At 42.8% G+C, this 17242-nt stretch overlaps 1 protein-coding gene across 1 annotated transcript in view; it reads left to right on the top strand.

Moving 5' to 3' along the window:
* The first annotated feature begins 11283 nt into the window (after nt 1-11283).
* Nucleotides 11284-17242, top strand: part of NPY2R (neuropeptide Y receptor Y2) — a 148871-nt gene continuing 142912 nt past the window's right edge. Inside the window, exon 1 of the mRNA XM_086963307.1 lies at nt 11284-12353. The gene's annotated coding sequence lies outside the window, so the exon portion shown is untranslated. The remainder of the gene's footprint in view (nt 12354-17242) is intronic.

Below are 17242 nucleotides of genomic sequence, written 5' to 3' on the forward strand. Positions count from 1 at the left end.
CGCATTGGGTACATAGGCAACAAGTGAAAAGAATAGCAACAAATATACATAGAGCTGACAGTAATTTCCAGCCCCATACAGTTAACATGTTCCATAGCCATCCAGTCAAAGTCCATGTCCCTGATTCCTGGTGGATTTCAGTGGCTATTTTGTGGATCTTGATAATTGCATCAAATACAAAAGGGGCGTGGTCAGGGATGTAAATACAATAGCTACTCCAGGTTATAAGACATGCTCCACCACGGTCAGCCAGGATGATGTTGAGCACTATCCTATTTTGAAGCATCACAATTCTTGAAATTTGTAGTTCTTCTGTGATATTTCCAAGCGCCATTGCTGTCTGAATGGTTACAGCCTTACAACATGTGTAAAACGTCTGATTTTTCTGCTGTCTAAGGCCACACCAACAAAGAAGAATAGTCCCAAGATTAAAGTCAATATACTGCTGCGATGCAGTATCAGTTTGATCCACCTCATCATTATTTAGTGTTGTCCTAAATTGACTCTTAGAAATGTCATTGTGCAGTTTATAGTCTTTATGGCAGAATGCAGGTGCCAAAAACACAGGTGGAAGCAAAAGGGACAAGTAGCAACTAACTGACCACCCAATAGGTAGGTGATAATAACCTTTACTTCCGCAAATGAAATAGGTATTATGTGAGGAAAAAAAGCTGCTATTGTTCATTCCAGTAATATTCAACACTAAAGTACAGTCTCTTTTTCCCACAGGTATACTGCCAATACTGCTCACACAGAGATCTGCTCGAGCTCTAGTGACAGCAATAACAGGAGGCCCATATTCCTTGGCTTTTCGAGAGTTAGGGAAAAGGAATTTCTTTGACGATACTCCTCCATTTCCGATACAGTTCCATTAGCTTGTGGATCTCCTTCCTCGTCAGGGTAGCAAACCTTATTCAACTGAGCGTTTAGTCTTCCTAAATCAGCATAAGTAATGTTAGCAACTTCAGAAGCCCACAACAATGCAAATCAGACTCTGCAGGAGCCGTTATGTAAAAACGGCAAGGTAATAAAAGGCAATCCACCCTTTTTCTGATGAGCTAGCATCATTCCTCATACCCAGCAGTTGGTAACATTTGTAGCATTGTGTGTATGATGCAATATCTGAATGAAAGTGTTATTGAGGTATGACATTCTGTGCTTCTGCTCATGAAAAAGAAGAGTAAAGTAATGGTGTTCAATGGGTACAGAAGTAGTAGCAGTTAGTAGATTTCAGACAGAGGCTACTTTGTATACAATCCATGTTATTGCAGCAACAATAACAACAGTCAAAGTGAGTCCAGTAAAAATCATTGTTCTTTTGCTGCAAACTCTTGCAGCAGTTGGTTTCTTCTCCTTAGGCATATACATTTCATCGACAAACAACAAAACAGATGGTGCCCTAAGGTCCGGGGCAGACGTTGATTTCTTCACTGCAGTTGATATGAGCAGTCACTAAAAGGCTACCCCCCTTTGTAGTTAGGCTTCAACTACACAAGCCAGTGGCTCAAACTGTCTTTTTCAATGATGAAGTGTCTTTTTTCCTGGGTCGCAGCTGATTTTGGGATGTTCCGGGAATTGTGTTGTCCGGGAAGACTTCCTCAGATCCTTCAGGTGACACAGCTTGTCCTTTCTCTGTGACCAGGATGTCACGGTGATCTGCCAATGCAGCTGGGCTCACTAGGTCTTGCAACACCTTTCGAGAGTTTGTCGCATGGCCCCAGTTCTTCCGGTTCATCACTCGAACTGCAGTCCTGGTAGCCAGCAGCACTTGCTCAAGGCCTCGCCATCTTGGTGCTAGGGAGCTGGCTCTCTGGAAGGACTTTATAACCACAAAGTCACCAGGGCGCAAGCAGTGGCCCTCACCTTGCGACCTGTCAGGAAGTCTCCTGAACCTGTTGACAAATAGAAGACAAACTGCCAGTCAACTGAGACAAATAATCATTCATCAATACATAGGGTACATCATGTATAGCGAGTGGCTTAGGAATCCCCCAAATATTCATTGGCCTTCCAAAAACCACCTCATACGGTGTGAGGCCAGATTGTGCATGTGATATCGATCTAATGGACAGCAATGCTAAAGGCAGTGCATTAGGCCATTTCAAAGATGTGGAGGCCTGTATCTTAGCCAATTTCAATTTGAGGGTAGAGTTGTAACTTTCCACTAGTCCTGCTAATTGCTGAAAAGCAGCATGACATTTCTTCCAACCCTTTAATGAGATACTCAACACCTGGCCCATTAAAATGGGGTCAGTTGTCACTCCACAAAACTCGCCAAATGGTAAATTGGGAAAAGAACTCCTTTAGGAGCACCTTTGCTGTAGTAAGAGCTGTATTATCTTTTGTAGAGTATGCCTCCACCCATTTACTAAAGGCACAAACCACTACCAGAACATACTTCACAATATTACAGCGCTCAAGCTGGATATAATCATTTGCAGAACCTCAAAAGGTGCTGTAGGTATTGCAAACCCTCCTGTTGGAGTTTGTGTTCCCTTTCCAGGATTATACTGGAGACAGATCAGATAGGTCAGGACTATTTTCTTAGCCGTACCGACAATATCTGAATGATCCCAAACTTGCATAAGTTGCTTTGCTATTGAGGATGCTCCAACATGTGCCAGCCCATGTGCCATATGAATCATAGGGTGTAAATAGGCTGTCTGTAACTTCCATTTTGTCATTTCTTTATTCCTCCAACAGCCGTCATCGTCCAATGCTCCCTGTGAGAAGTGAGAAGCCTCTTTCTTTCCAAAGCTGGCCAAAGCTATGCACCATGCCAAAGGCGTATTGTCTATAAGTGTAAATGTTAAGCAAATCTGTACTAAGCTCACATGCTCTTGTCAATGCTATCAACTCGACAGCTTGAGCTGACTTATGTGGGATATGAGGTGTCGCAATTACTGTCTGAAGTGTTGTAATTGCATAAGCAGAAGATGTAGGGCCATCAGGCAACTTCAGGCAGTATCCATCGACCCACAATTCTCTATCAACACTAGAAAGAGGTGTATATTTTAGGTCAACAGGACCCTTTGTTTGTTCTTCGAAGAGATATACAGTCATGTAACTCTTGTGACTGAGACTTAGTAGCTGGAAGTGGCAATAATGTAGCAGGATTCAGAATCAAACATATTTTCAATGAGATATGAGGGGCCAAAAGTGTCAATTCATATCCTGTCAAACGGGCACTAGTCAGATAATGTGTTTTCATATGATTTAGCAAGGCATCGACTGAAAGAGGTACTAACACAAACAATCCATGTGACAAGACTATTTCCTCACTCTGACATATGGACACAGCCTCTGCTGCTACCACTCTAAAACAACCAGGCAACGCGCAGGCAACTGGATCAAGTACAGCTGAAAAATGTGCAGAAGGACGATGTTTAGCACCGTGTGTCTATGTTAAGACCACGAGGGCACAACATTCCCTCTCGTGTACATGAAGTGTGAAAGTCTTAGTGTAGTCTGGAGTTCCTAATACTGGTACCGAAGAAAGAGCTTGACGTAGCTGTTGGAAGGCTTTCTGGCATTCTGTAGTCCATGGGAGAGGCATCGGAGTGTCTTTAGTCAAAAAGGCCAACAATGGTTTCATAATATACAAAAAGCTAAGGATCCACTGCCTACAAAAGGAAATAAGGCCAATCAACGCAAGGACGTCCTTCTAAGTACAGGGCACAGGAGTGTCTAAAATGGTCTGATTGCGATCTGGTGTGAGTACACACCCCTCCTTAGACAGGAGGTGACCTAAATAGGTAACCTGCTGTCTACAAAATTGCAACTTCTTCCGAGAGACTTTGTGCAGATGAAAGGCAAGAAATGATAACAAGTACAGTGTTCCTTCCTTACACTGTTCAGGGGTATCGGCAGCCAATCAATCAATCAAAGCATTTATATAGCGCGCTACTCACCCGGGGGATCTCAAGGCGCTTGGGGGAGGGGGGTTCACTACTGCTCGAACAGCCAGGTCCTGAGTTGCTTTCAACAAGATATCATTAACATATTGAATAAGAGCCACCCCTATCAGTACAGGAAAATAATCAAGCTGCCTTTTCAATGCCTGGCTATAAATGCTAGGACTCTCAGTACACCCTTGTGGAGCTCTACAGAACCTGAATGATCTATTCTTCAAAGTGAAGCTGAACGGCTGTCAGGGTGAAAAGGTATTGAAAAAAATGCATTTTTCAAATCACTTACACTAAATGTAGTGGCAGTAGGAGGAACCATAGTAAGAAGTGTTGTAATGTCAAAGACTACCGGATATTGGGGCTCTACAATTTATTAACCTCTCGTAAATCAATAATGAATCTGTAAATTTTAGTATCAGTGTCTCTTTTCAAAATAGGAAGGATAGGGCTATTACAGGTATTATAAGGGACTTCTTCCACAACCCCCACCTTGATCAAATCCTGAACAATGTGCATCAGTGCTTCTTCGCTTTTCTGAGATATTTCATATTGGGGCAGTCGAGGCAATGAAGCACCTTCCTTCACTTGGTGGGATAACCATTTGTCCCACATCGGTATCTGATGTAGCCCATAAAGTACTAGGTAAAGATGCCAGAGCAATATCTTCTTTAAGGAGACAAGACCTCTCAACTATTGGATAGTTATCATTTAAGATAAAACGCACACCTTCTGGGGAACAACATATTGTAGCACGAAAATATGTTAGCATATCGATACCCGCAATATTATCCGGCGTGTTAGGGGAAAGCAAAAATTGACATTCTGCAGTGAATTTATCAAGACTAAATGCAAGTGGCTGTGACAGTGAGCTAAATGTATGTGTCCCATCGAATCCTATCGATGTTTTTATTGCGCCAGACAGGGGAGCCCTAGGAACCAATTTTTTAGACAGAGCACTACGAGTAGCTCCTGTATCAACCAGAAACCCATCAGTAGAGCCCAAGACGTTTGCATAAACATAAGGACTTTTCTAATCTACTGGGAACTCAACTGAATCCTTACCCAATCCGAGGCATGCCTATGCATAATCAGAATCTGCAAGACCAGCAGTCGAATAATCAGACATTTGATATTGATTTTGTCTATCAAAGGTATTAGAATATTTGGTCCATGTTTCAAGTTTCAAGTTTATTGTATTTGATTTGGATCTCCACTGAGAACCACAAATATTAAATACACAATATTCAAATTTACACAATTTTTTAAAAAAATTTCATTCTAATATAAGTTTAAAAATTGTTTTAACAATTTGTAAAAATTGTGACATACAAATTAGTTTGGCGGAACTTTACATAAAATAATCAATTCCTGTACTGAGTTAATTCTACATTGTGAATAAACTGGTCGTAAAAATCTTTTCGTTGCTTCTACCACTAACGCATTTGTCCAAATAGATAATAGATGTTCCAAATCCTGCTTCTCACTATTACATAAATTACAAATAGGGTTTTCTTTTGGATACCACCTAGATGTGATCGTTTTTACAGGAAGTATTCCGAATCGAAGTAAAACAATCGATCTCCTGACCCCGTGGTACAGGTTAAAGTTTATATATTGTTGAGGTTTCTTATACTCTATAGTTTCAGAGATATTTTTATATAATGACAGTTTAAGACAATGTTCAGAGTCGAGGTCAAAACTTAGTCTTGTAGTAAAGTGCTTTAGAAAGAGTTTCAACTGGGCAGGAGACCAAGACAGTAACAGCTCGATGTTAACCTCTGATAGCTTAAAAGCAGATAGGACATTTTTAGAAAATACATAGTTCGATGGTTCACGTTCGAATGTCTCAGTTTTTAACAGGTATCGAAGCGTTCCTTCTTCAGCATGTAGGAGATTATATGCCCACCTGATGATATTTGCGATTCCTCGGGCATAGGAGCTAGTCAGTGGCAGCTTGAGGCGGAGCGCTTGCACTGGAACCGATTGAGATAACTTCATAATTTTTCACAGGATCTTCCCTTCTTTTAAGTCTAGAAAGGACCATAGGCTTATTGGTATGTGCTCGAGTGCGTACGACAGTACTGGTGGAATTTTGGCACTATATACCTTAAGCATTGCAGAGAGATGTCTTTGTCCAGATGCAGCGTATAGCAGTAACAGTGCTCCCACATGGACATCGGATTTCCGGGTTAAATGCAAAGTATGGGACTTATTTTGTAAGTACTTGGTAAATATTCTTCCTAAGTAAGTGTATTCTTTTACCACTTCCACCGTTTTTCCCCCTAGTGACCAGATACATTTAGTACTCTTTTTTCTTCCAGAGAACGGTACTATTTTAGTTTTCGAGATGTTTGGTATTAAATAATTTTCCTCTGTATAATTGTGGAGGGCCTCAAGGCTTCTTTGCAAACCGAATGGAGTTTGATCTAAAATAATGACATCATCCGCATATAATAAAGTATGTATTTTATGAGAAGCAATTTTTGGTGGAAAATTACATATCTGTTGAAAATTTGGTCCATGTTCAACTGCCTCAAACCAGGGACGATTTCCTATTCCTCCCCTTTGTCCTGAATTCCCCGGGCATCCTCTCATGCTTCCTCTACCTGGTTAATACTGCTGACCTCCCAAAAGGGGGCACTCAGAACGCCAATGTCCAATCTCTTTACAATAAGCACACTGATCAGAAGACAAAGTTGCTCAAGAGAAAGGGGGTACACCAGGGGTATATACTGCATGTCCACCTCTACCACTACCTCTGAAGGGTGGACCACATACTTGAGCCAACATAACTTTCGTCTTTAAATCCGTAACCTTCTTATCCTCTTTGCCTTTTGCTTCCAATTCCTAACGCCTATAATACTGGGCCATAGTCAAAAGGGAGACAAGGGAAGACGTAGTCCAGGAACTCTCGCTGGCATTAAGGCGACTAACTATTTCTGGCAACATTTTAGCGACAAATTTATCGACAAACAAATGTTTACCCGTGTCATCTGTCAATAACTGCCCACTTAAATCATGGAATGTCTCTTCAAATAGTGTAAAGAAATAAAATACGGGCTCATCCGCTTTCTGTTTACAAGACGCTAAAGTTGTCCAATCTATTTTCCATGGGGGTATGAGAGTTTTTAATTTAGTCACCATAGCTTTGCGAAGATCTAATATCTCCTGTTGTGGTTTCTGAGCAGGTTCCCTAGCCGCATCTATTTCTTCTAAATGCACCCAAGTATCACCATATGCTATATTATCATCAATTTTTCTGAATTGTTCTCCACGTATCAGGGGGCAAAATAAGTCAAAAAACATATCAATATCTGGCAGGGCCATAGTGCAGGAGCTAATGGCTCCTTCCACTTCTTCATAAAAAGCGGCAGGATTTTTCCGCAGATCGGGCAAATCGGCTTTAAGAGCCATAACATCTGCTATTCTCCAAGGAGTATAGACCCAATCATAGACAAAATATCCCTTTTGCATCATCTAAATCTTTATCGGAACTTGTTCTTGCACCCTTCGGAGGAACATACAAAGGCGCAGCTTCAGGCATCGGTCTCACAGCAACTACATTATAACTAGGGTCATTGTCTTTCTCCAAAACTTCTTCTTTTGGCGCGGGGTCTGAACTGTTTGCGCAGTTTTAACTTTACTAATTGAATTTTGCTCCGCTTTTCAACATAGTGTATTCTCTCTTAATTTAACTACTTGCCTAATTAGATCAGATATATTTGGCAAAAGGAAAGTTTGATCATTTAATTGTTTATACTCTAAATTAATATCCTTGGGATCTCTCAGTTTTTAGAAATGTTTCTAAAAAAAAGTATTACTTCCCAGGTAAACTTCTCTGCAAAATATAACTGCACTAAATCTTTCCACTGCTGTACCATTGCTACAAGATCTGAAGCAGAAGTAGTCCCACAAGCTTCTTTGCGAGCAGTGGATCTTATATTGGCTTTTTCGTCAACAGTCAAGGAGGAGCGAGTCTGCCGCCCATCTTGCTTATCTATGTCTTTATCGTCTGAAGAAACATGTTCTTCATCGGAAAGATCATCCTCAGGGGCAGAGGGAAACTTATATGTGGGCGGAGGACGATCTAACAAGATGGAGTCATCCGGAGGTTTATTAAGTATTGGATAAATGGGGCGCCTGATAGGGTACTGGCCAGTTACCTCTAAACGATGCTCCCTTTCCTCTTTTTCTTTTATTTACTTCATCTTGGAAGGACCTGGCTTGGCAGTTCGAGATGGACTGTTCCCATGAGGCACAGGATCAAGACTAATTTGCATATGGCTGGGTCCAAACTGGAATGGCATGGTGAGCAAAAAAACGATGGATTCAAGCCCAGATCTCTGTACTGGGGTGAATGTATGACATTGTTCTGCATTCTGTCCATCAACTGTTTTTTTTTGCATTTGTTATGGGCCCAGCAAGAGTCTTAAATAAGAAAGACCCGTCCATGCCTGCACGTTGTTTCAGATGCAAAGCAGACAATGAGCAGGCACTGCTGAAAGTGTCCTGGTATTTGGAAATTCCACTGGGACGAAATCAGCACATTATTTAGTGGGGCACAACTTCTTGGCAGGGGGACGGGGTTCACCCTGTGAAAATAGTGGGTGGACGCCATCCACCCGCGTGTACCACTGACTCGTGCCCTGACCGGCAGTACTAAAAAACAGGTGCTGAGAGGGGTCGCTATCGTGCTCTCCGTCTCATCATTTCAAAACTGAAATATTTTCAATGTCCTGCACAGCGAAGTCATAGTTGTTGCTTATCTAGCTTAGACAACTAACAATTCTTGCACAGCGAAGCCATAGTTGTTGCTTATCTAGCTTAGACAACTAACAATTCTTGCACAGCGAAGTCATAGTTGTTGTTTATCTAGCTTAGACAACTAACAATTCATGCTTGTTGTAGGTGTATTGTTACTTGTTTTATTATATATCTGACAGATGCAGCAAACTACCAGTCGGGCGGTACCCTTTTCTAAGCAGAGATTTTCAGTTTAGGTATTTTTAAGCCACGCCCTTACTTAAATCAGCCACGCCCCTTGGAGAGACCCATCCCCCCAGTTCTTTTTATTCCACTTAAAGCCCTGGGGGTATATATTATTGACATAATGGAATCTTCTTGTATTCCCAGCCTTCTATCTGTTTGCACTGGAGACGTGTCACTGGAGGATGACTGGTGCAGATATGACTACTGAGTGCTGACAGGAGCCGTGGACGGCCCCTCCGCGTCTGTCGGTCCGCAGCTTCATACCAAGCGCGAACTGAATAATGAGGTGGCCACGGCATACGAGCGAAATCCATATTGTCCGGTAAAATGAACTGAGAGAGCAGTAAGTAAGTAAGTAAGTAAAAATTTATTTGTATATGATTAATTAAAATCTTTACAAAATTGAAAAGTATCCGTAGTAATTTTTGCTTTAACGTACAAACAAAAACAAAAAATAAGGTGCATAAAATTACAGTGATGTTAACAGTTATATGGTTAGCATCATAGGATTAAAAGTTCATATGGCATGGTTAAGTCTCTTTCTTATTAGGTCAAAGAACTTCACAACTTGACAGTTCAATTTAGTGTCGCTAGTAGAAAAGCACAATATGGCTGCCTGTCTGCAAGTCCGGACGGCATAAAAGTTAAAAAAAGGACGTAAGAGATTGAACCTCAGGTCCTTTATGCTAGGGCAGATGCAAATCACATGAATTATGTCTTCCTTGCCGGTTTTGCACATGTGACACTGTTGTGACGGGTTATTTCTCTCCCAAGGTGGAAGATGTGGAAGTATGGGAATTACACCAAGTCGTAATTTTAGGAATTTTTCTTTAACATTTATTTTCATGCCAATACTGAAGTACGCTTGTGGCCGCAGTTTTTCATAAGCTCCCACCGTTAGCCATCCATGTGCTCGGTTTGCTAGGTCTTTCTTGTCTTCTATCGCTGAGATGATGCTAGCTGATTTTTTAGCTACTTTTTTAAAGGACAAGAGATCCATTGATGTTTCCCAGGTTTCAGTCAGGCCTAGAACTTTGAGAGAATCATATAAGTAGGCTCTCGGCGCGAGATTGCGGTGCCGAAGTAATTCTTCCCATAGGTTTGCACATAGAGATCCAGCATCTGCGATGCGAATTTTATGCCAGTTTGTTGCATACACGCTCCGCCTCTCTAGAGTTTGTTTCAAGATACCGAATTCTAGTCGTATCTGAGCCGGGGAAACTGAGAGAGCAGTGTTTGTGAGTGCACTCTTGTGTGCTGGATCCATAGTACCCGCGCACAACATCCATGCACTGTCACACCGAACCGGTGCGCGCGCGTGCACCCACAGACACACTTCACTGTTCTCATATCCAAGCTTGGGCTCGCAAATACCCCCGCCCGTTTTATATAAACAGACGCTCGCGTGCCACCCTCATGCAGAGCGACGTAGACAGAATACTGCCGTCTACAGCGAAGAGCGAACACACTCCCTAGTTTGGAAGTAAATGAACAACCACTAATTTGGGGACGTGGTCCCCTCTGATCCTGGACCCCGATGCCACGGCACTTATTGCATTATTGATAGCTACTCTTGTGTGCACGCACACTACACGCACAAACATACTTCCCAGCAACACATTCCAGCATAGACACGCAAAAGCCTCAAACACACCTAGCACTTCTTCTGGAGGACTCGTTTTCAGAGCACACTCGTGATGTGCCTGCCTCCAGTTCCATCGAGAAGCACCAAAGAGCAATGTGTGCATTACGACCCCCAATAGCGCCTGCAGTGGGGTGATAGGGCGCTGCTGCACCCCATAAATCATTGATGGAGTTCACGTGGAAAAGTGACAATGAAGAGGCGTACCTTCAGGACAGACTGTCCGGTGACGTGCCTGACAAAGCGCTGCAAACCATTGTAATAGAAGTGCGGTGTACACTATTCCTTTCTCACTGCACGTTTAGGGTATTTTGTGCTTTTAACTAGAGGCACGCTTATGGGGTGCAAGTGAGAGGAGATTGTCACTGCATTCCACGTGCTGTCTCACACGTAGGTAAATAAAGAGGGGTTGCTTTACGAAGTACACATATCTTGATATGTATGTATCAGCGGCGCAGGAAGAGCAATCAAGGCACCTGCGTCAAGTGATGGCGAAAGCCAGCACTCCAACTCTGAAAATTGTCCCAGCACCACTGACAGCGCTCCCCAAGCAATAACAATGTGCTCTACTGACTAGTTTTATTAACCGTCGGTCCTCCCTCCACCCACACACAATAATATTTACCAGTCAGCTTTGCAACCGCGTGTCCGGATATAACTGACAGGTGAGGCTATAAAAGTCGTGCCTTGCACGACTTTTTGTGCTTTTCGGTTTCTAGACAGGGCTCAAATTTTCCTGGACCTGATTCCTTTTTCTAGAGACGTAGCCTTAAAAGTGCAGCTGGTGCAGTGGCACCGGGGCCCAAGGGTCCCGCTACACTCCAATTATAGCTGCTTCTTACTGCCAAACCAGGGTATAGGAGGGGGTGTGTTGCTTGCATATACGTAGTTTTTCTCTTTGTTAGTTACAGGCGCTTCCCTTCTGCTTGTCGGCAGTAGGAGGTAGGGTTTGTGGTTAGGGATGGGACGAGCTCACTGCGGGGAGGGGGCGCCCGTGCATCAGCTGCCACCTGCCCAGGCTGCTTGCTTATTCTGTTTCTGCAGGCGACGCAGGCTGCAGTGAGAGATGGGGCTTTATCAGGACGCCGCCTCTAAACGGGAGGGTTAGCAGTTCTTGTTTGCGATCGCTGCAGTGGCCATGTCCTTGGGGGCATCGCCGCCCACCTTACTTGCGTATTCGCATTGGGGCTAACGTTTTGGGTGAAATGCACACTTTTCTCCTAAATGCGCTGATCATCGCCAGAGCTGATCCTGGGGTGTACCAACCCCCTCCCCTCTCCTGACTACTCCCCGCAGCCTCCCTCTGGCTATTCAGTTACCATCCCCGATGAGTCGCCTGTGCCAAGCTCAGCACCAGCACGGGTCCTCTCGGAGTGGCGCGCTCCCCTGGCACTTCCAGCTGCGTCCGGGACTCCTCACAGAGACGCAGGTGAAGCAGACGGCTGGTGACGGCAGAGGTTCTCCTTGTGCGTCTAGAAGACAGTAGATGGGCTCCGAACACTTTAACTGGGGGTTCCGCAGTGTGGACCAGCGTCACCTACCGGGGAATTTCAGTGAATGACCCAGTGCGCCAAGAGCCTCTCTGCCTACCTGTGTACTAGGAGCGCCAAGGAGCCAAGCTGCCAACTTTTGCCAACTTCTCCCCTCTGCCGCTCACTTTAAAGGAAGGATTGAGCGTACATTCTTCGATGATTCGGACGCCCAGTGGCAGACCCATCCCAGCTGCTGCTTCTGTGGCTGAAACGTGGGGTGCCCCGAACCGGCGGATGCCAACCACCTACGCTGGCCGAGAGGATCACACGCAGCTCTAGCAGGTACTGTGAGACGACTTCCATGGTACTCACCCTTTATCTCATTTGGTACACATGGCAATTAAGTCCAAACTTAAGTATATGCTAAACAGTTGCATATCTTGCACTTTTTTGATAAGCCACTGGCACCATAATGCCCAAATGACGCACATCGAATGAATAGGTCGCCAGGGTATGCAATCAGAACCGTCTCCAGTCACTGATGCTTTTTGGTAGAGAACAGATCAGCTGCCAAGGAAAGCAATTGGTTGCACAAATCAAAGTATTTTGCAAATAGGACAAGGCCAATTTAACCAATAACTCCTAAATGTGCCAAATGATACCTGCACAAATGCCTTCCTGGCGTAAAGCGGGCATGCATGTTTTCTGTGGTAGTGGTACCTAGAAAGGGCATGGATCGGGGAGGGCGTGGGGCAGGAGTAGAAATGCCGAGTTTGAAAGAAGAAGGGAGCAGTTTAAAGGTAAGGGTAGCACATGGTCGCCGAGGGACGCACGCTTTCCCCAAAGATGCTAAAAGCGCACACTGGAGCTAATTCTGACGCTTCTGTTTTGATAACAAGCTGCGCAGGCGGCTGCACGGTTTGGAACAATCCGCCTTCGTGTGCATATTTTACCAATCTTATTATAGACCGAAGGAAAAAAAACATGATAAATGATACAGAGCTGGAAGGGTTCCACGCCACCATCCTTGTAATATCCGGCTGGAACCTCCTGGCACCAGTCTAATGGAAGCCACTAATGCAGAGATTAATAACTCAGGCACCTTCGCAGCGAGAGGCCCCAAACCCGCCCTCAACAGCACTACCGGCACCTATTTGAAATTCCAGTACCACAGTGTATTCCATTTTAGTAGTGGTCATGTTAACATTAATATTAATCGTGAATCTGGGAACATTAGTGCTGAGTGTCTCCAGTCAGTATGGAGTGCTCTGCTGGTAACCCATGTTAGATCCTGATATCCACACTCCAAGCAGTGCCCGCTGAAGGATTTTGGGGGCCCCAGGCAAGAAATATTTTGGGGGCTCCTGTTAGGAACCGTTTTGGAGTTCATCACCCATTTTAGATAATTCAAGCTCTGTGTTACCTAACACTATTTAATTATGCCTTAAAGTTAAGATATGTGGGATAAAGTATACCTGCTGCACATTATAAGGATATTGCAAGTCACAGAAGAGTCCCATGTGCATGTAGAGAAACAAGGTTAAAGGCTAAATTCCTAAATAAGGTTGTGACACTCTTAAGCAACTTGCAGTATCCTTATCATGTACAGGAGAGGATACTTTATTCCGTATGATACATGGTCACACCATCACCTTTTCCACAAACCACTTAAATCCCTTTTGCATAGTTCTTTCATATGAAAGAGAGAGTATATTTGAAAATATGAAGAATAAAAATAGAAACGCAAGTGCAAACTTAAACACATCAAAACGCTGTAAGATATTTGTTACAAAAAGATATTAGAATCAGGTAAATACAACTCATTCAAAAAAAGGTTCAGTAGATCAAAATGTGTTGCAACATGTGCAGAGATTCTAGCTTTTTATGATTACCTTAGGAGTGCAAAAAAACAAAATGTTGCTGTGAATATATCCTAAAGAGCTAGAAAACAGAGCAGAAGAAAGAAAAGCAGTGTTTAGTGTTGTTGCTTCAATAGTTGCTTTCATTATGGTCCTTGACTGACTTGCCTTTTCCCTTAGCTGCTGTCTCTGACATTGTGACGTCAGAAATTAACTACAATAAGATATTACAGTTGAGTTCTCATGTTATTTCTTTATAACAGTTGAGTGGGTTCATCACAAGAGACATATCTGTGTGCAGCAATTTCAGAATCCCATGTGTTGTACACATATATACAGAAGTGAGATAAAGAGAGCATTCACTTTCACAGGGGGCTCTTTGGAAGTTGGGGGTAATTGTCCACTTTGCCCATGCCATAAAATGTCTCTGGCTCCAAGTCAATTCTCTGGTATATTTCAAAATGTGAAATATTCACCGTTCTTCAAAAAACAATAATTGGAACATGGATGTCTCTTTCTTTGTCTACGTTTCTGAAAGATCCCCAAGAGAATACGTCTGGGTGTTAACAAAGACCCTCATGGCTGTAATTGACAGGGAGAATTGTAATTGGTTGTCTGCAGGTTCGTTTTGTGTTAAGGGCCGAAAGCCTCGCCTTGGCACTGATTTATCTTCCTGCCAATGGAAAATACGTACAGTAACAGCCACAGGATCGATGTTTTTCAATTCAGTCAGGGTTCTCATTTAATAGGGAACCAAACACCTCATCCAGGCACAGTCATTGCTCTGTCCAATTTCACACTTTCTGTTTGATTTGCCATTTATCCAGTGACAGTTAGAACATGTAACGTAGCAAAACGATGGGGTAACGCTGACAAGACAACTGGAGTCGTGTGCCTTTAACAGTTTGCACTTGTATTGTTTTGTAGGGACTCTCCTTTCCTGGCTTTGAGAACAGAGAGCAGAGGCCCTGGAAGCGGGCAAAGAGGACCGAGAGGCAGTGGTGACAGCAACCAGTGTTTTAATTTTTCTTTTCATTCCCTTCTCCTCCCCCGTGACCTGCCCCCACCACTGTTAAAACCAGCACCACTGGCAACAGGAAAGGCAAATTATGTGAAAACATGCAGAATATCCTGCAAGAGTATTAATTTACAATCTTGTCATTTGAAAACACACACCATTAATATGCGTGCCAGAATTTCACCTCATTAGCACCAGTTTAACCCCACAAATTTCACATTTACAGAAACGATCTCAACAAAAATTCACTTTTAGTGAGAGTATTTATCTCTAAGGTAAGATTTAGCAAGTGTACAAAATATACATTTTTTTGCGATGGGCAAAATGTGTAAACTTTTCAAAAGTTTCCAGACAGAATTTCACCCATCCTCAGTGATACGTTTGATGGCTTAGTTGGGTAAAATTCAAAATGATCTACATTTTTAAGAACAGGATATCCAGAGAAAACAATATCTAAAATTGAGAAGTAAGATTTATTGGACATCGCAGTTGTCAAAGCAAAGCAATAAAAGTCCAAGGGTGAAGATATGTAAGACACATGTAACTAGGAATTGAGAATTCCAACCTTAAAATAGTTTAATCCAGATATCCATGAAAGTAAATGATCGTTGAAGAAAGCCCTAACACATTCCCTGTCAGGGTTTTAGCCAGGTAACTCCTTATAGGAAAGCTGATTTATAATGTGATTTGGTTAACTAATGTCTGAGATTGGTCTAACTGAAGAGAGTTACCTTAGTTAGCCATTTGTAATTGATACAGCACGATTTTAGAAAATTGTAACGAGACAAAATGAACAGAACACATTAAAATGAAACTACATATTACACACGCGAAGAGACAAGGAAGTACAAAATAAAGACAAGTATAGTAGAAGCTTAAGTCCAACCTTAAAAGAGTTTAAGTAAATGAGCATCGAGAAAGCCCTAAAACATTCAATGTCAGAGTTTTAGTCAGGTGACTCCTTATAAGAAAGCTGATTTATGATGTGATTTAATCAACTAGTGACTGAGATTGGCTTCACTGAAGAGAGTTACCTCAGATAGTCATTTGGAGGTTTTAAGGTTTCTCACTCCGAATGAGAGCAGTTGCTGGAGGTGTCTTCAGTAGGAGTGATGCTCTTGGTCTAACTTTGGAATTATGCACAGTAACCTACACTAGCTGGAATTATATACAGGTATTGTTTTACGTAAAGCTTAGTCTAAGTCTTGATTCTTCTTTGACTTCCCAGACTTACAAACTCACAATAATGGTTTTATTCCGATGTATTATGAATGTAAAAAGTTATATAGAATTACCAACAAATATTCAATTCAAATTTCAAAGCTTTATTCGATTATTAAGAGCAATCATAAAAGCATACAGTATTAAAAATACAGAGTAAAATACGGAACGTGCAACACATATTACAGTAAACAAAGCAGCTCAATTAGCATCAAGTATGTCGGCCAGACAGTCCAATATTTATAAAAGACCAAGGTTAAAACACCAGGCCTTTCCTATGGGTGACATCTTTTAGTATAAAGGTAGCGGTAAAAAAACAAATGTCCAACGTATCAAGTGCAAATAACAATTTCATCGCTTGGGCAATAGTGTACACAGAATATTTCTTAAAAACAGGTTTGAGATAGTAAAGACGAAGGTGCAAGTAAAGAGGGCAAATAAGCATAAAGTGCAAAGTGCTTTGCTTTGTTGAGCCATCACAAGGGCAAGGGGTTGGGCTATACATTTTCATCTGTGGGAAGGCCACCAGGTTATGGGCAATGCCTAATCTCAACCTAGTGAGAACAAACTGGTGAGATTGTTTGGCAATGGCTTTTAAATACATAGGCATGCCCGAATCGACCGACATGTTCAGGGCCGGACTGGGAACAGAAACCGGCCCTGGCACACTGCTCAGCCAGCACCCCCTGGGGCGAGGGAGAGTGCATGAAAGCAGTGTGCGAGGGCCGGTTTCGGCCGATTTTGTTACTGGGGGCCGATATTGCCGACCCCCGGTAACAAAAAAAGTCCCCAGGGGTCCCAAATCGGCCCCCACCCTAGCGGCCCACCGGGGTAACGCCCGGTGCCCGCTATGGCCAGTCCAGCCCTGGAAATGTTAGAGTGGTAAAAAACATGGGTTGACAAGAGGCTACATTGGACACTACGCAGGTTAGATTTGGTCCCCAGAAAAATGTTTTAAGCTCCTTTTTAGGTACAGTGACAGCACTCAGGGGCTCATCAAAAATATCAAGATTAAAGATTGCACTGTAAGAAGATGAAACATAATTTAACCAGGGGATCTTATGGACATTGTCCAACCGAAGACAGTCTAAAATAATTTGCCTGGTAAAACCTGTCTCATCCTTAGCCCAAAT

The sequence above is a fragment of the Lissotriton vulgaris genome, chromosome 3_1 (genome assembly GCF_964263255.1).
Source record: "Lissotriton vulgaris chromosome 3_1, aLisVul1.2, whole genome shotgun sequence".
In the NCBI taxonomy this organism is placed as follows: domain Eukaryota; kingdom Metazoa; phylum Chordata; class Amphibia; order Caudata; family Salamandridae; genus Lissotriton; species Lissotriton vulgaris.